At 38.0% G+C, this 22,608-nt stretch overlaps 1 protein-coding gene and 1 pseudogene across 1 annotated transcript in view; one reads left to right on the top strand and one right to left on the bottom strand.

The window, feature by feature from the left end:
* Window positions 1-22,608, bottom strand: part of LOC145291948 (semaphorin-2A-like) — a 1,232,857-nt gene that overhangs the window by 1,057,702 nt on the left and 152,547 nt on the right. The gene's annotated exons all lie outside the window — the stretch shown is intronic.
* On the top strand, window positions 19,258-19,394 carry LOC145292528 (U2 spliceosomal RNA; annotated as a pseudogene).

Genomic DNA, 22,608 nt, shown 5'->3' with positions numbered 1-22,608 from the left:
TATTCTCCAGTTAAATCAAAAATAAAGAGCAGGCGGAGGAACTAGTTTTTTTTTTTTTTACTTCAATGTGAACAGAATACATAAAAGTTAATCTTGAAATTTTTCAGTATTTTGTATTCATTTTTGTAAAAAAAAAAAAAATTAAATCAAAGTTTCTATCAAAATTGAAGAAATTAATTCTTTTCAACATGTCATAAAATCAATATTGTTCAATCACATAAATTAATATTACTCAACTTGCAATATGCATGTCAATATTCAACGAAAATAATCAATAATGAATAGTTTCGTTTATTATAACTTTCGTTTCATTTTTTTTTTGTTTTTTGTTTTTTTGTTCTTCGGTTTTCAAATTGTTGTGGAGATGTTCCACGAAGAAGAGGGGGAGAAGCACTTGATCGTCTTTTATGATCAAATGGCATCAGATATATTGTGTCATAAAAAACTCAAATTATTCATGGAGTTTATGCTCAAAATTAAATTATAAAAAAATGCATGTTTAAAAAAAAACAGACGATCGATATTTATTTTACATTTAATATTTTACAAATTGACATTAAAAGTAAAGTTTAAATCACGCGAGAAGAGATTATAGAAAATAGGACTTTAGTCTAATTTATAGCTCGCCTTCAAACTTCGGAATCATAAAAAAAATACATCTAATAGCAAACGTGCAGTATATTTAACAGCAGATAATTCGAAATTAAACAACATATAAAACAAATAATTTTACCAATTGAAACCAGATTTCATTTTCTATCAACCTCTATAGTTAAAAAACTTTGAAAACTGCAAGTTTATTTTTTTTTAATTCTACAATTTATTTCGTTTATTTCAATTTCAGACATATTCGAAGAAATTCGGAATTGATGACGTAAGTATCAAAATTTTCTTGGATACCTTTGCCTAAATCTACCGTGCAAGTATTTGTAATAAAATGATAGTGTATTTAAGTACTCTTAAGTCTGAGTTAGTTTAAGGTGTCACGGACACTTGTTTTCAGTACAGAAATCCCTTCGATACCTATTCATAACACGTGCCATCTTGCGTTCGAGTTCTGTAGCCACAATTTGATTAAAAACACTTGGAATAACGAAATTTGAACGGAAGCGCATATCTTCCAGACTTAAAAGGATACAACGAAAACAAAAAAGGTGGGTGAAAGTTACATCGATTAAAAAGTTAGCTCAATAACAAGAATGAAAATGCAGGGTGTCCAAAAAGACATTGAACATTTTTGTCATTTTACAATTAATGCTTAATTTTTTCCATTCCAGATGAAATTTTGGAAATAAATTATCGATAAGTACAGCGTTGAACAACTTACTCAATTTGTGAAATTGTTTTACTAAAATCAGGGGTCAATTGTTTTGACTCAAAGTGTTTATCAACGGCATTTTCATGTCAAAGATAGCCCAAATCACAACACAATTTGAAACATAAATTTATCTGTATAATGTGCGGTAGCAGAGGAGCAGATTATTAGGCCTATTATTATTTTTTTTTTTTGAAATATGAAGACGAAAACGAGGTCACTGTTACTGAAGGGATACTGATCTATGGTTACAGATTTCTGCGCCCTAAAATTCTAAATAATCCCGACTTTTTGTTTAGACAAGATACGGCGAGAAACAACATTGAGCATTTCAGGCAATGCATTAACGACAACATTATCTCTCGCTATGGAACTGCCAAATGGCAACCACGTCCAATACTAAACAAGCGCCGATTAATCTTGCGGGATATTTTAAAGAAAGAGTCTATGTTAACAAAACTCTAACCTAGCAATAATTGAAGGAAAACAGCCCAAACGAAATAATGGAGATGCGTCTATGTAAACAAACCCCAAACACTGCTATAATTGTACGAAAACACCAGGAACGAAATAAGGGGGTTCAATCCAGAGATTCTGAAATCTGTCATAAATAATGTTTTGGAAAGGGCCAAATATGCGAAGCTGAAAATGGACAACATTTAAAAGACATTATTCTTTATACAAAAACAAAGACTTTAAATTTTGGATTTTTAAAAATCTCCCAATGTTTTAATTGTGTTTAAATTAGAAAAATATTTCAAAAATAAAATATTTATTTAGGTTCAGAACACTTTTTGGACATGCTGTATTTCTGATTTGAGGATTGAGTATTCGTGTACTTTTAGCAACGTTTCGATAGATACAACATCTGTACTTTTTCAGGTGTATACTACCAACACCGGAAATCGGATAAAATACTTGGTAAAATTCAGTTTAAAAGTAACACACTTCTGGAGGTTGAACGTGCAATTCTCAATGCGGACGATGTTGAGAATACCATTTAGAATTACTTGGGATTTTTATCTCGTCATGGCACACGAAAGAAGAGCGTGCTACTTCTGTGGATTAAATAAACGGTTGGGTTCAAAATTTCCTGCAGATTCCCGAGTTGGACAATATACACCTGAAGAAGGTCAGAGGTCACATCGAAAAAAAACAAAACAAAACAAAAAACGTTGTAAAATTAACACTTAAGATGAAACAGTAGTTCGATGCCTGGAAAACGTGAAAAATGAAAATTTTTGTTTAAATAATACAAATTATAGTTCCCTACCCCAGAAATTCTTAAACAAGGTCTTTTTGTTCGGATGTAATTTTCGTCTAAACGTTAAAATATACTTTTAAAACATTTATTGGAATTCCTCGGTTCAACAATATGCTAGCGAATCAGCTCTGGTTACAGACCGTGCTAAAATAATGTTATTTTAAAAACCAATCTTTGCATCGAAAATATTCTGTACCTTCACCTTATAATTTAATGAACAAAATATACCTAAAAAAATGTAAATTAAATTGAAGGACCTTTTTGAAACCTAGCACGACTCTTAAACTGCACACATATTGAACTTTCTTTCTGATAACATTCCATCTGTTGAACAAACGACTATAGCATGGCTGTCCTCCAAGTCTAATTTTAACAAATACTTGGTGATCCGTTCCCTTGGATAACCAATTCCTCTTGAGCAATACTCTGCCTAGACCAGCCATTATTTCCGATTCTCTCACGGAGGAGATTATCGTCCAACTGAGGATTTCTTTTTCTTATCCTCAAGTGGTCCGTGGGCCTCAATAATTTATGACTTACAACTAAAAATGTATATCAATCCTGATTTCATAAATTGTAAATCACTTGAACGTGTTCAGAGCCTAGAGTGTCACGGTAAATGACAAGAGTCTAGAAAAAATTTGTCCTTTGTTGACTCAGGTGTGATCTTGAGTTTTGTGCAGTTCTAGGAGGTTAGTTTTCCCAGGCTTTGCTTTGGCACCCTTATTCCTAATCGTCTGAGGTTCCCCTATCTGAGAATGTCAAGACAATATTTTGCCTCTCATACAGATGATGACGTTACCGACCTAAGAAGCTCCAAAAACAATTTTAAAAATAGGAGACATTACTTTTGGTATGCCTTTCATAAATGACATCAGAATCTAGAGGAGATTTGTTCTCTGTTGACTAAATGTGGTTCTCAGTCCTGTGCAGTTCTAGGAGGTTCACCTTCCAGGTTTTTCCTTCGCGCCCTTATTGGTAATCGTCTGAGGCGCCCCTACCAGAGAATGCCAAAGTTTTGCAGGCCAGCGTGTTTTGTTCTCTATAGCATTAGCTTTTAAAATTCCATTCATGACTGTTTCACATCCTCCAGTTGTGCGAGGGAGACATTGAGTGTGTTTTCAATTCTAATGGAGAGGGAAACGCCCAGGTTATCAGTGATAGATTAGATGCGATAATTATTTTCTCTTGTTGGAATTCTTCTGGAGAGGAAACTTTAGTGTTGTGAGAGAAAAAGCTTCGCACAGGTGAAATTTAATCGCCGTAGCCATTTAACTTGGAGATTTCCAGGGGGACCGAATGATTTTCTGCTCAATTAATCCGCCTGTCTGAAATGTTCCGATTTAATTCCAGTCTTATTTTGGTACCAAACATCGGAATTTAAAATGTTTCACACGGACCGTTCTAGTGATCTACCCGCTTGAGTAGGGTTACGGATGAGATTATTGTCCTAATGTATGTTCGCTTTTTATTTACAGTGAATGGATTTAACAAAGATTCATTGCTCCAAATAATATTTTTCTATATCTGCCTATTGTGGCTTCCTTCGGTCTTGACAGACTATGGATACCCACTGTAACGGTACCTGTGCGGTAAAATTATATGGCAAGAGTTGCGCAATCTCCAACCACGTCTCTCCGGAGTCAACATTGTTGCATACCAGTGGCAAGTTGAGGTACAGGGCGACTGAAAACAATTCCGAGATGAGCGGAGAGCACATACAGTGCCTAGAATTTCCAAATGGTCACTCATCTGGTACTAGCCAGGCAAAACGTGGCTTAACTCCGGTGATCTGGCGGGACCCGGTGTGTGAACGTGATTTGCCTATAATATGATATTATTCACTGAACATAGTTTCCGTACTTGTGCCGCTTACAATCTTTACATCGGAAATATTCTGTACCCTCACCTAATGATTTAATGAACAAAATATACCACAAAAGATGTAATTTAAATTGAATGGCCTTAAACATTGCACGACCCTGCACTGCACAAATATTAAACTGTCTTTCTGAGAGCATACCATTTGTGGAACAAGATTTTCCTCAGATAATTATAACATATTAGTGCGTAGGTTATCACAATAAGATCATCCGATCAGCTAAGTCATTGATTAGTCGGATGTCACTAAAGTACACAATTCAGTGTTCACCCGTTTTAGAATAAATTAGGTACTCATCCAGTGTACGACCCAATCTCCGGGAACTTCGCATTGACATCTTCCAGCAGATAACACACACACACACACACACACACACAAGTTCACGTAGGTATACAAGAAATTTATTGTCTACGGTCTATTTATGTATTGTACATTGGAGTTTCTTACCCATCCCCCCCCCGTTTGGGCTCATCTGCTAAATTCACCATTGTTCTATTAATAGCATTAACCCTGACAAAGATATATTGTTTCAGGAGGAATATTATTATATAGATTGATGAAAAAAGTAACTATTTTGCCCCCCCCCCCCGACAAAAAGAAGGTAGACCTGTAAATTCACCCTTGTCTGTTCGTTCGTCCGAAATTTTTTCAATAACTGCACATGGAATTTTTTGAAATTTTGCACAAACATTAAACATGATACGAGAAAAAAAACAGAACAGATTTTCCCGGAAAACTTCGCCCCCCCCAGGGGTGCATACTGGGTTAAATGACTAAATTTGACACTTTTGTGCATATTAAAAAAAAAATTGATGACTTAGATTTTATAAAACTTTCTGAAAGGTTGTAATTAACTGATTTCTATATAATTTTGTTTGTCTATACTTCGCGATAACTCTTAGGTGTGCCCTAGGGGCTTTTAGGTATAATAAAAACGCTACATTTTGAGGACTATTTTATCACATTTGTCCAAAATTGTCTTTGTATGGTGCTGAACTAAAAGTTTTATATGGTATTGCTTTGGGGACTTTTCGGGGCTAAATGAGGAGAGACAAATTATGGACTTAGTCATTTACATATGATAAGGCCTAAAACTGTACAGTTTATTGATTTTCACCAGGATTTGATGTCTCATGAGGAAATTTGGGGGTAAATGGGGATGGGGAGGGCAAATGCTGAACCTAGACATTTTTTATGCCTGGATCAGGCATGCTTTATTTGTTTTTAGAGAATTTCGTTATTCATAAATTAATTTTTTACTAAAAGTCTCCGGAAATTGAGAAAATTTCAAATGTTCTTTAAGAATGGGGGATTAGTACGAAGTAATTTCATTTGTATAATACTATACGACCCGAAGTTGTCTGGGATTCAATTAGAATCAGCAAATATTCCACTTGCTCATATTTTTATTGTCATTTTTAACCAAATCAACTGCCTTCTCTAGTTAGGGACATCCGCTCCCCGCAATGTACCGGGAAGAATCTTCACGTGCCTCCCCGCAGTGACTTAGTGCAATGTAGACTACAAGAAGATTCTTCTGTCGATCTTATAAAATCATTTATAAATAATGGCTTCACTTAAAGTTTCAAATGCAAAAGTCAAGTATCATGTTTCAATTGTACTCTAAAAGATTTATTTCGAATGTTCCCCTGTCTTATAAAATAACGTAGTGTTGATTATATACAGGCCTTTCTGCTTGCGTGGTGATTAAGCTTCTTCAATGTATTGTTATGTTAGGTTGTATAAAGGTGTTTACTTTGGTCAATATCGGACTCCTTTCTTTAATCGGATTTTTTTGATTATCAATACGGAGTCACATTATGTAGCTTCGTGTGAAAGTTAATAAAATATCGACCCAGCTGTTTCCGGGTCTATAAGGAAGGAACTCACACACACAAAGTTCCCTTTATATAATAGATAGATTCTGTCTGGTACTTCCCAAATTAGTCCGTACGTAACGATTTGAAAAAAAAGGCAAAAATAGTGTTTTTTTTTTTTTTTTTTTTTTTTTTTTAGGTCGAGCAGCATTAAAAAAAACAAAACAAAAAAAAAACAGCTAAATTCGCGAAATGTGACTTTATAAAAGCTAATCTGGCAACTTCGGACAATAATAGGAGAGTGACCTTCCTTTGGTGTAGCCTCGTTTTAGATTACCAATATGGTCATTGTTGAAATAGAGCGGAGAAAGGGTGACGTATTTTCGATGTCCAGCGGTTCTTCACTGAAGAAGTCTTATTAAAGCTTACTTAAAGAGAATATTCTTATGAAATAAGATAGAAAAAGGAACACGCAAAATATTATATAGACAGAAATATGGAAGCCTCAGTTTGTTCCATTTAAGCTGTAATTGATGGCACTCAGCTTTTCCGTAAACGACTCTATTGAAACTCAAAAGAGAAACCAACGAGATAGAATTTAGCGAATAAAAAAAAAAAAAAAAAAATGGCGCGTCTTTTTCACGTTTTATACCCAGCAGGTATTATACCAATAATTTGCGTAAGTGCACAAACGAATACAACCATTAGTTGATGAGATATGTTTTTTTTTTTTTTTTCGATTCAGAAATATTTAGTTGTTTATTTCTTCATTATACGAATTGAAAATAAAGCAAAACTGTTCTACTAGTGAATAAATTTAACCCCTGCTTGAAGGGATATTTTATCATATAATAGTGTAAATGACAGAGGGAGAAAGTTATAAACACGTATGCATCGTTAGAGTTGCTTATAGATACACTCGAGAAATAAAGAGAGAATTATAAAGACAAAAGTATTTTTATAAGTTGATTATGAATACAATGGAGAGCGGGAGAGAGAGAGTGAACGACAAAAAAAAAAAGAATTATAAATACGTTCGTACTGTTATACGTTGCTTATAGATGGTATTTATTTGCTCCCCCACTGAGCAAATTAGGCACAAGGCCGTTTTTAATGTGAGGTAAAAACCAGCTCCCCTAAAAGGGGTCACTCTGGTTAACAAAAATAATAATTGTCCCAGTATAGAGGGTCTCCCCTCCATTGACTGGTACAAACAATCCCAAGTGCAGCATCCGCCGGAACAGATACTACACTTTGATCTCGGCCAAAAGACCAAGAAAACGTTGCTTATAGATATACTCAGGAAAGAAAGAATTATAAAGGCATACATATTGTTATACGTTGATTATAAATACAGTGGAGAGAGAGAGAGAGAATGACGAAAGCGGAAGGATTATAAACACGTACAATTTTTATAAGCTGATTATGGGTACGGTTATAAAGAGAGTGAGAGAGAGAGAGGGAATAGATAGAGCGGGGCGGTAAAAATATAGGGAGTGAAGGGAGAAAGAGAGAGAGCGAAGAGGGGGGGGAGAAATGAGAGAGAGAGCGAAGGGGAAGGGGAGAAATGAGAGAGAGAGAGAGCGAAGGGGAAGGGGAGAAATGAGAGAGAGAGCGAAGGGGAAGGGGAGAAATGAGAGAGAGAGAGCGAAGGGGAAGGGGAGAAATGAGAGAGAGAGCGAAGGGGAAGGGGAGAAATGAGAGATAGAGCGAAGGGGAAGGGGAGAAATGAGAGAGATAAAGCGAAGGGGAAAGGGGAGAAATGAGAGAGAGAGAGCGAAGGGGAAGGGGAGAAATGAGAGAGAGAGAGCGAAGGGGAAGGGGAGAAATGAGAGAGAGAGAGCGAAGGGGAAGGGGAGAAATGAGAGAGAGAGAGCGAAGGGGAAGGGGAGAAATGAGAGAGAGAGAGCGAAGGGGAAGGGGAGAAATGAGAGAGAGAGAGCGAAGGGCAAGGGGAGAAATGAGAGAGAGAGAGCGAAGGGCAAGGGGAGAAATGAGAGAGAGAGAGCGAAGGGCAAGGGGAGAAATGAGAGAGAGAGAGCGAAGGGCAAGGGGAGAAATGAGAGAGAGAGAGCGAAGGGCAAGGGGGGAAATGAGAGAGAGCGAAGGGCAAGGGGGGAAAGGAGAAAGAGCGAAGGGCAAGGGGGGAAAGGAGAGAGAGAGAGAGCGAAGGGGGGAAAGGAGAGAGAGAGCGATGGGGGAAAGGAGAGAGAGAGAGCGATGGGGGAAAGGAGAGAGAGAGCGAAGGGGGGAAAGGAGAGAGAGAGCGAAGGGGGGAAAGGAGAGAGAGAGCGAAGGGGGGAAAGGAGAGAGAGAGCGAAGGGGGGAAAGGAGAGAGAGAGAGCGAAGGGGGGAAAGGAGAGAGAGAGAGCGAAGGGGGGAAAGGAGAGAGAGAGAGCGAAGGGGGGAAAGGAGAGAGAGAGAGCGAAGGGGGGAAAGGAGAGAGAGAGAGCGAAGGGGGGAAAGGAGAGAGAGAGAGCGAAGGGGGGAAAGGAGAGAGAGAGAGCGAAGGGGGGAAAGGAGAGAGAGAGAGCGAAGGGGGGAAAGGAGAGAGAGAGAGCGAAGGGGGGAAAGGAGAGAGAGCGAAGGGGGGAAAGGAGAGAGAGAGAGCGAAGGGGGGAAAGGAGAGAGAGAGAGCGAAGGGGGGAAAGGAGAGAGAGAGAGCGAAGGGGGGAAAGGAGAGAGAGAGCGATGGGGGGAAAGGAGAGAGAGAGCGAAGGGGGGAAAGGAGAGAGAGAGCGAAGGGGGGAAAGGAGAGAGAGAGCGAAGGGGGGAAAGGAGAGAGAGAGCGAAGGGGGAAAGGAGAGAGAGAGCGAAGGGGGGAAAGGAGAGAGAGAGCGAAGGGGGGAAAGGAGAGAGAGAGAGCGAAGGGGGGAAAGGAGAGAGAGAGAGCGAAGGGGGGAAAGGAGAGAGAGAGAGCGAAGGGGGGAAAGGAGAGAGAGAGAGCGAAGGGGGGAAAGGAGAGAGAGAGAGAGCGAAGGGGGGAAAGGAGAGAGAGAGAGAGCGAAGGGGGGGAAAGGAGAGAGAGAGAGCGAAGGGGGGGGAAAGGAGAGAGAGAGAGCGAAGGGGGGAAAGGAGAGAGAGAGAGCGAAGGGGGGAAAGGAGAGAGAGAGCGAAGGGGGGAAAGGAGAGAGAGAGAGCGAAGGGGGGAAAGGAGAGAGAGAGAGCGAAGGGGGGAAAGGAGAGAGAGAGAGCGAAGGGGGGAAAGGAGAGAGAGAGAGCGAAGGGGGGAAAGGAGAGAGAGAGAGCGAAGGGGGGAAAGGAGAGAGAGAGAGAGCGAAGGGGGGAAAGGAGAGAGAGAGAGAGCGAAGGGGGGAAAGGAGAGAGAGAGAGAGCGAAGGGGGGAAAGGAGAGAGAGAGAGCGAAGGGGGGAAAGGAGAGAGAGAGAGCGAAGGGGGGAAAGGAGAGAGAGAGAGCGAAGGGGGGAAAGGAGAGAGAGAGAGCGAAGGGGGGAAAGGAGAGAGAGAGAGCGAAGGGGGGAAAGGAGAGAGAGAGAGCGAAGGGGGGAAAGGAGAGAGAGAGAGCGAAGGGGGGAAAGGAGAGAGAGAGAGCGAAGGGGGGAAAGGAGAGAGAGAGAGCGAAGGGGGGAAAGGAGAGAGAGAGAGCGAAGGGGGGAAAGGAGAGAGAGAGAGCGAAGGGGGGAAAGGAGAGAGAGAGAGCGAAGGGGGGAAAGGAGAGAGAGAGAGCGATAGGGGGGAAAGGAGAGAGAGAGAGCGAAGTGTGGAGAAAGGAGAGAGAGAGCGAAGGGGGGAAAGGAGAGAGAGAGCGAAGGGGGGAAAGGAGAGAGAGAGCGAAGGGGGGAAAGGAGAGAGAGAGCGAAGGGGGGAAAGGAGAGAGAGAGCGAAGGGGGGAAAGGAGAGAGAGAGCGAAGGGGGGAAAGGAGAGAGAGAGCGAAGGGGGGAAAGGAGAGAGAGAGCGAAGGGGGGAAATGAGAGAGAGAGAGCGAAGGGGGGAAAGGAGAGAGAGAGAGCGAAGGGGGGAAGGGAGAGAGAGAGAGCGAAGGGGGGAAGGGAGAGAGAGAGAGCGAAGGGGGGAAGGAGAGAGAGAGCGAAGGGGGGAAGGAGAGAGAGAGCGAAGGGGGGAAGGAGAGAGAGAGAGCGAAGGGGGGAAGGAGAGAGAGAGAGCGAAGGGGGGAAAGGAGAGAGAGAGAGCGAAGGGGGGAAAGGAGAGAGAGAGAGCGAAGGGGGGAAAGGAGAGAGAGAGAGCGAAGGGGGGAAAGGAGAGAGAGAGAGCGAAGGGGGGAAAGGAGAGAGAGAGAGCGAAGGGGGGAAAGGAGAGAGAGAGCGAAGGGGGGAAAGGAGAGAGAGAGCGAAGGGGGGAAAGGAGAGAGAGAGAGAAGGGGAAAGGAGAGAGAGAGAAGGGGAAAGATGAGAGAGAAGGGGAAAGGAGAGAGAGAGAAGGGGAAAGGAGAGAGAGAGAAGGGGAAAGGAGAGAGAGAGAAGGGGAAAGGAGAGAGAGAGAAGGGGAAAGGAGAGAGAGAAGGGGAAAGGAGAGAGAGAAGGGGAAAGGAAATAGAGAGAAGGGGAAAGGAAATAGAGAGAAGGGGAAAGGAGAGAGAGAGAGAAGGGGAAAGGAGAGAGAGAGAAGGGGAAATGAGAGAGAGAGAAGGGGAAATGAGAGAGAGAGAAGGGGAAATGAGAGAGAGAGAAGGGGAAATGAGAGAGAGAGAAGGGGAAATGAGAGAGAGAGAAGGGGAAAGGAGAGAGAGAGAAGGGGAAAGGAGAGAGAGAGAAGGGGAAAGGAGAGAGAGAGAAGGGGAAAGGAGAGAGAGAGAAGGGGAAAGGAGAGAGAGAGAAGGGGAAAGGAGAGAGAGAAGGGGAAAGGAGAGAGAGAGAAGGGGAAAGGAGAGAGAGAGAAGGGGAAAGGAGAGAGAGAAGGGGAAAGGAGAGAGAGAAGGGGAAAGGAGAGAGGGAAGGGGAAAAGAGAGAGGGAAGGGGAAAGGAGAGAGGGAAGGGGAAAGGAGAGAGAGAGAAGGGGAAAAGAGAGAGTGAAAGGGGAAAGGAGAGAGAGAAGGGGAAAAGAGAGAGTGAAAGGGGAAAGGAGAGAGAGAAGGGGAAAGGAGACAGAGATTCTGTCGTTGCATGCCATTAAAATGTTTTCCTATCTGATTTAGAATTGATATTTTTGTCCACATTTTTGTTTTCTCGGAAAATGTCTGGAATCTCCTTGATATCGTTAACAGTTTTGTTGTTGATTCCAATTGAAAACCTACTGGCTCTGAAATTGGTTTAGATTTGAAGAGTTCATCAAAAAAGTGGAATGTTATTTCAGCTTTGTTAAATAATGAAGTTGATTTTATCAAATTTATAAGCGCACGCCGTAGACAAGTAGAGGATTAATTGGGGAACACACGCATAAATAGGCACACGCATATTATACAAGTACACACATCTCTATACATTAATATACATATATGCATGTATTTGAATTTATATTGTATTTGCACGCGCGTGTAATATATATATATATATATATACACACACACACACACTTTTATTAATCCATAAAGGATAGCGCAATTTATATAGAAAGGGAGAGAACTCAATACGTAGCAGAGCACGCATAAACGTTGAAAAATATGAAGGCAGCAAAAACTTAGCCTGATCTCATAAATTTATGTCAACCTCAAAAGGCTCCATCAAACAAGAAGTGCTCATAACGTTTTACGTTTACAATGAAACCCATTTAAAACGGGTTTTCTATTTATTTGAAAAAGGCAGGCGAAGGGAAGGGAAAACGAGGGAAGGAAAGGATTGATAATTTATAGGTGGGTGGGTTGTTTGGTTGGTTTTGTTTTACGGCATATCAACCCTTTTCAGGTTATTTAATGCCGAATCCAAAGATTTTGAAGAACATTTTGTAATAGAATATATTTGTTGTTTTCAAGTTGGTTGGGACAATAACAGGTACTACCACTCCGGGTCCGAATGGACCTGGGAGCAATTGTAATTAAAGTGTGGCTGGATATAGTTTAAGGTCATATCCAGGACGTTTATAGGTGGGAGGACGGAGAATTATATGATTTTTGTCTTCGTTAAGTATGGTCTGTGTCCGTTTATATTATTCTTAATTTACGCTTTGTCGCGTTTTGATCTTAAAATTTAGGTGTATATTTTTTGCGTCACACTTTGCATAATTTCTAAGTCCGTTTGTGTATATCGCTAACCTTTAATCACCTTGCTCTTTTCTTTTTTTATCCAAAAACCAAAAATCCAAAGCAACTCGAGGATAAGTGTTATGTGAATGTCAGATGCGCGATAAGAGAATATCGTGGCGATTGGTAATCATTTTGGAATGATGTTAGAATTTGATTATTTAAGACACCTCTACTAAAGCTTATTTTAAAGTCCCATTTAAATAGCAATCTTGTAGTCAATCGGGAAGCAGTCCTGCTGTACTGTGTCCCGTCCCATAAATCCTCGGTTCTAGGAATGTACCTTTGTTCGAGTTCCGTTTAGTTTTTGGTATATAGATGGAGAGAGAAAAATGATTGGTACTGGTTGTAGGTAGATGAGTTTTTGCTGTGACTATTTCACAGAGGGCGCCATAGATGGGAGAGGAGTCGCGCACATGCCATGAAAAGAAATATAGATAGTGTATCGAAAGGTTAACAATGTCTCTTTTAGGAAGCAATAGTACGTAGAAGAAAACATCGTATATCAAATTACAAAGTCAGTTTTTACAGCGTCACGAGAGGAAAGGATGCTTTCAGCAACACCTACCCAGATGTGGCAACAGTACTGGGTTCTGTTAGATATTATAAGGCAACAATAGGAAGTGAAACATTCAATGGTTTCCCCACAAACTAATGGATTCAAATGTAAAGAATTGGGTATTTCAACCATTGTTTAACAGAATGCATAATTCGACCTAGAAATATTTCAACTGCTGTCGGTCAAACAATTGAGATGATAGACAAAGGACATATTAGAGATTCCAATGGGAAAGAACGTGGTTATCATGAATAACATTGCCACAGGGGAAAAGGGCAGTCAGTGAGAAAGATAGAGAGTGAGAGAGTGAAAGCTGTGGCACGTGTCACAATTTTTTCACCATCAGACAACCGTCTAACCCACGCCCCCCCACGCCAAATCAAGAATAACAATTTGTCACAAAAAGCTAATTGTCGGAGTGAAATAAAAGCAATATATTTTTTGTAGATCAACTGTGTTGTGATTTTTACTTCGCTGTCAGTGTGTGTATATACTTTGTGCTAACGAAAAGAATACATGTAAGCATTGTATAGACTTAACACGGCATTTGCAAGAGACGGCAACAGCAATTACATTAGACATGTACAGGATTACGTCAAGAATTAGAGACCATTTGGAGCTGTAGAACGATTCAAGTATTTTAAACAAGCTTAGGAACCGGTCTGCCATTTCAGTTATAGACTGAAAGTCAGTCGTAGAAGCCTTTTTAAAACAAGGGGTATCATTAAGATTGTGTCCATTCATTTTATTTGGTGTTAAGTGTATATCAGAGAATTGGAGGTTTAAGGAAAGAAGCTTAAGTTTTTGGTATATTAAAATAACCACCAACCTTTTCCTTAGGCGCAGAAGATAGAGAGAGAGAAACAGACAGAGAAGGGGGGAGAGAGAGAGCAGTTGTATCAGCATATTTGTCATTGCTGCTCTTCAAAGTGTTGCAATACATGATTTTGGCAACAGCTTTTATACACATCTTTTTTGTTTTCTTTTTCGTTTATATTTTGTCGCTACCGTTTTTTCTCCTTACAGTTTATGCACGAACACATCACATTACACGCACACTGATGCATATGTTTATAAATATTTAATTTATACCTAATTAATATTGATATACGTTTTATTGCTGTAGAAACCTAATAAACAGGTAATTATTGTATGTTAAACAAATTTGATTTCGTTTTATCCCCTGAATCTGGAATAAATAAAAGTAGGAAGATTTCCGAAAGCTTCATCGATTTCAGTGTGCGAATTCCACTGCGCATGCGCCGGAGGAAATGCGGATTTTAATTACTTGTAACTCCGTGATTAATAATAAAAATAAACATTCTGTCTGGCAGCACCCTCTGCCGTCGACACATCCATTCCTATACACAAATACGCACGCAGCCGAAACGCTCGTACATTTTTACGAGATAAACGCGATGTGCTTTACCTATCAGTGTATGTACGGATCATTTATAAATATATGAATATGTTAAACATATCGATATATATTTTTCTGTCTGTTTCATGAACAAAACATTGAATATCTATTAAGAATTCAAGATAATTAAAAACACACACATATATATATATATATATATATATATATATATATAGCAAGGAAATAAAAACAGATAAATATATCGGTAAGTTATATGTAAAGTTATAATGTGCACACACATATGGATACATGTTTCAGTAATTTCTATAACCCACACACACACATGCAGATATACGTATACAGATATGCCCATATACGTTAACACAGATATTCACATACGCAACATATTTTATTTACAGATTTTGGTTTCTAATGTTTGGGTTTTTTTTTGCATAGGATTTAAATTCTTATTTCTTATTAATTATTATCATTCTTATTTATTCGTATGAATTCAGACGAAATAAATTTCTTGATAAACAATTTTGTGACCAAAATAAACATCTAAAAACGAAAGAGTAGAATTTGTTTCTTTGTCTACCGTAAACTTAAGGGCTGGATGAACGTTATTGAGGCATACAAAAAGCATCCGCCTTCGTCTCGTTATCAAATAAACAAAAGGTGTCATCGACGTAACGATAGTAAATATATGGGTTATACAAACCAGAAAATAGACCCTCTTTATGAAAACCCACAAAGATATTAGCCAACGCTAATCCCAATGGGGAACCCATGGCCACACCATCTGTCTGTCTGTACACAATATAATATAAACTGAATTCAACCGACAGTGGCGAATTTCATCAATTCCACAAAAATATTTTTCTGGAATTGGAAAAGTTGGAAGTTGACTCAGATATAGGGCGTCAGCACAAATATTACTAGTCTCTAACGATAAGACGCAAGTGAAACGACTAGAAATATCAAAAGATCATATGAATTTATCAGAATGAGTATAATTTTGCATAAAGTAAACAAAGGTAAAAGAGTCTTTAATGCAAAATAAACTATAACGTTCCAAAACGGGTTCTAAAATACTTGTTAACTATTTAGCTAACTTTGTTTAGAGTACCCTATCATTGATAGTATGGGTCTTAAAAGTACCCCACCTTTATGGGTTTTAGGCAAACAATACAAACGGGAGCGAATAGAACCGATGAGTCAAATTAAATTAGAAATGAAAAGTGGGAAGAACACTTTTGACAAGTCGTTTTTGAAACTTGGTCTCGATAGAAATAGTAGAATCATGTGTATCTACTGGACCTAATTTACAAATTTAGAGGTGTCCCCCAGGAAAGTCATTATTTTACTGACATAATCCTGGTGATCCATTATGACTAGGCCAGAGCCTTTGTCAGGTTTTGTGATGACTAAAGATTTATTATGGCGAAGTAAACTAAAGTGACCGCTTTATTCGATTTGCTTATTCGTAATAGATGAACTAACACGAACTCTGTGGAAACTATAGAGATGAATCCAATACGCGATCCAGTAATTAAAAAAAATAATAATAGTGCATTAAATTTGCATATAATCTGATCCGTGATGTCCATTATTCGGATTACGACTCGAAGGCTTCCACCTGAAATTATAGGAATATTCAATTTATACTATATCCGGAACACTCCTTTCTGATGAAGCGTACACTCATTAGAATCAGTATATATATATATATATATATATATATATATATATATATATATATATATATTATATATATATATATATATATATACTAGCATGGGTGCCCAGCGCTGCCCGGGTATTTGGAGGTGTATGCTGAGCAAAAAAAAAAAAATGTCAATTTTTTAAAACTTAGACCCCTATTATGACGCCATAACTTTATTGTTTTGGGCTCATATCAAGTTATTAAGTTGAATCCCTGTTCAATGAACCTATATCTAAAATTTCAAATGTTTAGACCCAAAATTTTCGGAGGAGTTTGGTAGAGTTCTCAAATGTCAAATCGTTGAACTGACCCCTTAATCGCAAAATTTCCGGCCGAAAACCGATCACATCGATTGTCCCAAGTCTCTGTAGACTAAAACTTGACAGAGTTATTGCGTAGGGATATGTACACACAGAGGCACACAGACAGACACTTACACTTTTATAGATATACTCGCATTTTAGCCAGGCGTTGCCCGGGTGTTTGGAGGTGTACGTTGAGCAAAAAGAAAGAAAAAAAACCCAAAACAAGCGGTCAATTTTTTTTTTTAACTTTGACCCCTATTATGACCCCTTAACATTTATTGTTTTGGGCTCAAATCAAGTTATTAAGTCAGATCCATGTCCAAGGAACCTATAGCTAAAATTTAAAGTGTTTGACCCGAAATTGTTGGAGGAGTTTAGTAGAATTCTCAAAGGTCAAATCGTTGAACTTTGATCCCTTAACAGCCAAATTTCTGGCCGAAAACTGATTACAAAGATTTTCCCAAATTTTAGTACCCTGTATATCAAATTTCGAAGCTGTAGACTGACAATTGACAGAGTTATTGCGTACGAACCCTGTGTTTGACATGCCCCCCATCGCTCCCCCTCCAGAAGAGAAAAATCCAGGGGGCTCAAATCCAGTGAGCATAGACAGTACTCGATACTTCCTCTTCGTCCTAATTATCTTTTTCGCAGGTGACTATCAAGATATTCATAAAGAGACGTCTTACGCCATGATGATAGTGGGGAAGTGCCCCATCTTTATTTCTAAACATAACTTGGGAACGTGGCATAGCGTGTTCATGTAGCAAGTTGAGATAATATTTTCCAATAGAAAAGTAAAACGTACGGAAAGAGTAGGAGGAAGTTATTATAAACAAATATGATTTTTCCATTAAGGTAAAAAAATTACCATAAGTCGCTACAATAAATCTACTGTTTTAGTCTAAAATTACATCGTGAGGCGACAATAAATAACCTGTCTTACTCGATGTCAGTCTAAATATTAGGCGGGAGGTTTATTGTCGCCTTACGATGTCGTCTTAGACTGAAACAGTTAATTTATCGTAGCAACTTATGGTAATTTTATTTACCCACACTGAATAAAATAATATTCTGCTCATTTTATTGAGCACTATCAACAACCTTGTTGAAAATTTATGGTCATTACTTTTGAATATTTTAAAGCTGGGGTATATAAATTGTGAACAATTAAAATACCACAACTACATTTAAATCAAATTCAGATCATATTATGTGTTATATCATATGTCTTACACGTGTTTCATTGAGGGGTATATCAGACAACTCACCAAAAGTGTATTCTATTTTTGTTTTTTGTTTTTTAGAAAAGAACCAATTGGTGGAAGAGGGAACGAACTTCTTTTAAAGTCATAAGAGTAAAAACAGAAAAAAAAAATACTTACTAAATATAGGTTATTTATAATTTTAGATGTTTCCAGGGCAGTGGATGAGTCTGTCCTTGTTTATGGTGCCGCAACCTGGATCGGAAAGAAAGCTAGATGACACGTACACCCGTAGGCTACGAGCCGTGTTAAATATAGATTGGCAAGGTCATCCCACGCAGTAGCAACTTTATGGGAACCTACATGCCATATCTACTATCACCAGAGAGCGACTTCTACGATTTGGCGGTCAGTATTGCTGTGGACTCCACGGTACAGACGCACAAGCATATGATGACCTGCACCCACGTACATCCAGCAAATTTCACAGTACGAGAGAGAGAGAGAGAGAGAGAGAGAGAGAGAGAGAGAGTCACATTCGTCAGGGCAAGGAGCTCGACTAGATAGATAGTTCCAGGAAGAACGCACAAAAAGCAGATCAAATTAAATATTAATATCCAGACTAATATTAAAAGATTATATATATATATATATATATATATATATATATAAATAATGTCGGCGCAGAACAAATACAGCAGGATGCAATGCCACACTGCCTACGGACGTACCGCCCTCTGCGTTCATAACGTAAATAATGTTAATGTCCCCAAGTTATAGACCAAACACAGGAGAGGCGCAGTTTTACGACACAAACGAGACATTTATGTGCCATCAGGTGAGCAGAAAGATAACGTCTATGATTGTTCGGAGAGATGCTATCCAGTCGAGTTGACAGAAAAGCGCGATTCAGACGTGCAAAAGACGACAAACAATATACATACAACACCAAATCCAAAACAAATACAAAACAAAACGCCAAGTATTCTTGCAGTGAGAAACAAATTTGAAGCACTTAAATTTACGTGCTGGTTATGCGGAGATACGATCTTTCGTTTTGCAAGAAAAACGGGAAGAAGAAAAGACGGAGAAGTGGAGTTGTAGATGATGTCCTCTTTGCCAATGGGGATAAAAATCGCAATGGCTTACTTGGAAATTCGATTACTAGCAATTGGATTTCAGTGTAGTCAGTTCGAAACAACGGCACCCCCTCTCCATACTACATAGAAAACAAACAAATAAAAAATAAACACATAAAAAATAAAAAACGCGCGCGAAAAAATGTCTTTAAAAACGAATAAAATAACCGAAGAGAATTTGTAAGAATTTTCTGGTTTTAATTCCTTGTAAGATTTATTTTTAAAAAATGGGGGAGGATCATTTAACGTTATTCCGGAAATTACCTTTCTGATTTGTACCCTAGTTTAGCTATTTTTTCTTTCTATGATTATTTCTATTATGTATTTATTTTTACTCGCGTGCAAGCGACTCTATAAGTCGGGGGAAACCTCACATATAAGACCTTGGTCAATGTATGGGCAACCCTTCATACCAATTGTCACTATCCAGCTCCCCTACTCCCCGGGAAGTTGGTCCTCATTTCCCCTTCACTCCTCACATTAAAAATCGGCCTTGTGCTTAATTTCCTCGATAGGGGAGCAAATAAATACCACTTTTCTCGGCCTTTTGGCTAAGATCAAAGTGTAGTATCTTTTCTTACTACATGCTGTACTTATGTCTGTAACTTTCTGATATAAAGTGGGGGATCACTTTTTTGTATTAATTTAAGGTAAAATGATCACCCACTTTACAAACAGTCAGTCTCAACGCCATTCAAGTCATTCACCAGGTCATTCAAGTTGTTTTTGAAGGATTCCAGTTATTTTGCAAGCATTCAAGTCATTCTTAGGGTCATTCAATTCATCCTTAATTTCATTAATGTCATTCTAAGTCATTTACCTTTTATGTAAGTCATTTCAGCCAATTGTTCGGTCATTTAAGTTTATGTTTAAGAATTTCATGTCAATCCTACATTCACGCATTCATTCATTACACGAGAGCACACGACTAATGGCTATCGGCCTTGTTTTAACTATAAATCGGTTTCTTCAATACTATTTTTCACCTGATTGCCCTTTTTCTCGTTCCATCGTAAATCGATTTTACCAGTTTTTTTTTCGCCTGTATTAACTCATTCTTTCTATATTAGCTCTATGGGGTTTTATTCCCTTCGTTTTCATTCATTTTCTTAAAAACTATTCCTTCTTAATACCTTAATATTAATTAGTTTTTCTTCTCTGTAATAATTTGCTCGTCCCCCCTTCCTTTAATATTCCCTCTTTATCTCCTTCCCCTGTAATAAGTTACTCCTTTTCTCCTTTTTCAGTAATAAGTCACTTTTTTTCATTTTTCTATAAGTCACTCCCCCCCACTTCCCCTGTAATAAGTCACTCTTTTTCTTTGTTTTCGCTGTAATAAGTTTTTGTCCTTTCCCTTTGATAAGTCACCCTTTTTCTTCACTTTCCTATAAGAAGTCACTTTTTTGTCATTTTCCTTAAACAAGTCACATTTTTCCTCCTATAATAATACCTACTTTTTTTCTGCTTTCCTCGTAATTATTCGCTCTTTCTTTATTTCATCTACTCTATACTAATTCGCTCTTTCGTCTTAAATTTTCATCCGTAATAATTCAGTTGTTCTTCATTTTCATACTTCCTGCGTAATAATTTGTTCTTTGTTTTTCGTTCTTTCCCTGCAATGGTCCGGGGTTTTTTTTTTTTTTTTTTAACTTTTTTCTTAAATTCGTCTCTCGTTTTTCTTGTCTATTTTCTTTTTTTCTTTTGTATTTCAAGAATTTCCCTTCAACTTTTCTTTCTAAGTTATCCTTGTTTTATCTTCAACATCCTTCATTTCTTCCTATTTATTTCATTTTATTTTCTTCTTGTCCCTGCACCCTGTCTTTCACTAATCTATAATATAAATCTCACCTGTCTGTTTAAATGTATGTATGTTTGTATGTCTTCCCCAAACTTTCGACAGAGGCGACATATGTTCACGCGATTGGTACCAATTTAAAGCTTGACCCTTCGTGCGACAAATATCGAAGAATTGGCCAAAAACAGTAATTCCTTCACACACCCCTGGCCACTTTTCTACAGTGAAAGGGCGCTTTTTTTTCGGCGATATTTTCGAAATTCATCCCTTATCTTTTATTGTTTAGCCCTGATTTAAAGCTACGTCACTTACGGTTTGACGATGGACGCAACAGCAAACACGTCACGTTTTTCTTTTTCGCGTTCTTTTCTTCCTACGTGGTACGGTTTCGAGCCTGCCTGCCTACTACTACTTTATTATTATTATTATTATTATTATTATTATTATTTATTGTTCATTTTTTGCTCAACACACGCCTCCAAACATCCGAGAAACGCCGGACACTCAAGCTAGTCTTATATAAAATGAAATTTTCTCATTTGCAGAAGAATGGCTGGAATAGTATTTGCAATCATGCGATTACAATTTACTCACTCGTGCAGGTGGCAGTAAAACTTTGCACCCGAAAACTCTCAATTTACCCGCGACTGAACTATTACTATTGAAATGCTATATTAGATTATATTACGGCTGAAAAGCATTGAGTGCTTTTTCTTCGGACATTGACCAATAAATACATAAGCACATGGAGTAATTAAAAAGGAAAAAAAAATTCATATAAATATATATTCATCAACGTTTCGTTTTTATTTCAAGATTTTCCCGATATGAATAATTTGAAGAAAATGAAATAGCAGTACTATATATGAAAATATATTTTTTGTGTTTGTGATGAGAAAAGGGTTTTCTTTTTATTTGAAAGAAGAAAGCCGTTAGGATTCAAAGTGTATATAGCGTTGTGCAATAGAATGAGAAAGATTTTAACGTCATCTAGCAGTTAGAACTGTGAAAACGTACGATTCCAAATCTTGCTCAAAAAGCCTTATGCGGACATACACAAACGCGCGCGCCCATTTTGCCTTTTATATTATAGATGACCTAGTGTCTGTGTGGAAATACTTCCATTAAACTACTTCGTTAGCAAGTCCGAATAATCCATATATTAAATTTCAAGTCTGCAGACAGAAATGGACAAATTCGGTTAGCATTTTAAGCCGAAAAAATGCCTTAAATTCTTACGATTAAAAAATTGATACCCGACAAGTATAAGTCGAACTCATGTGTATTCTTTACGCATGTGCAAATATATATTAGTCCTCGCGCGAAAGCGCTGGACACAAAATGTTTTTAAATAATAGAATAACAAAGACTTTCTGGCCAGGACTACTATTGACCGTAACCAGTTATACATTCCTTTTGAAATTTTCATCTCTATTTTTCTCGTTATGTACTGAATATTTGTTAATGAAACACATGAAATATGTTCCTTATTAAATTTTAAGGATTTTCTATTCTGAAAAAAGTTTTAAAAAATTTAATCTAAAAATGTTATTTTAGAATTTTTGTTAAAACAATTCAGATTTTCTCATTATTCAAACTGGAGAGTTTTAAAATATAATCTTAAAAAGATAAGATACAAGCTAGAAAAGCATTTCATCCAAGGCATGAAAATTGTTAAACAAAATGTTTTTTACTATAGGCTTTAAAAATAAAAGTAAAAGATTCAATTGAAAATTTATTTATCTTCAAAGTCCGCTTTTATATATTTTACAAAGTAAGGTATAACAATTTAATTTAAATTGAATAAAAAAATTACCTTGGATTTATTTTATGTAATTTACATTTTGTTGCAATTCAAAAACATTATCTTTCATCTAGCAATTAATGATATAGATATAAAATTTTCAATGATTTTTTAAAAAGTGCAACAGAATGTACATTACATAAAATAAATCCAAGGTAATTTTTTTGATTCAATTTAAATTAAATTTTTATAAATTACTTTGTTACCGATACAAGAAAAGATGGCTTCTAAGCGATGACGCTATTTTGTTGCAAGCTTTACACGTCTTTTCTCCTCCCGTCTT

This window comes from Euprymna scolopes, chromosome 13 (assembly GCF_053919585.1).
Source record: "Euprymna scolopes isolate OS-2025 chromosome 13, ASM5391958v1, whole genome shotgun sequence".
In the NCBI taxonomy this organism is placed as follows: Eukaryota; Metazoa; Mollusca; class Cephalopoda; order Sepiida; family Sepiolidae; genus Euprymna; species Euprymna scolopes.
This window is presented reverse-complemented; position numbering and strand designations above follow the sequence as displayed.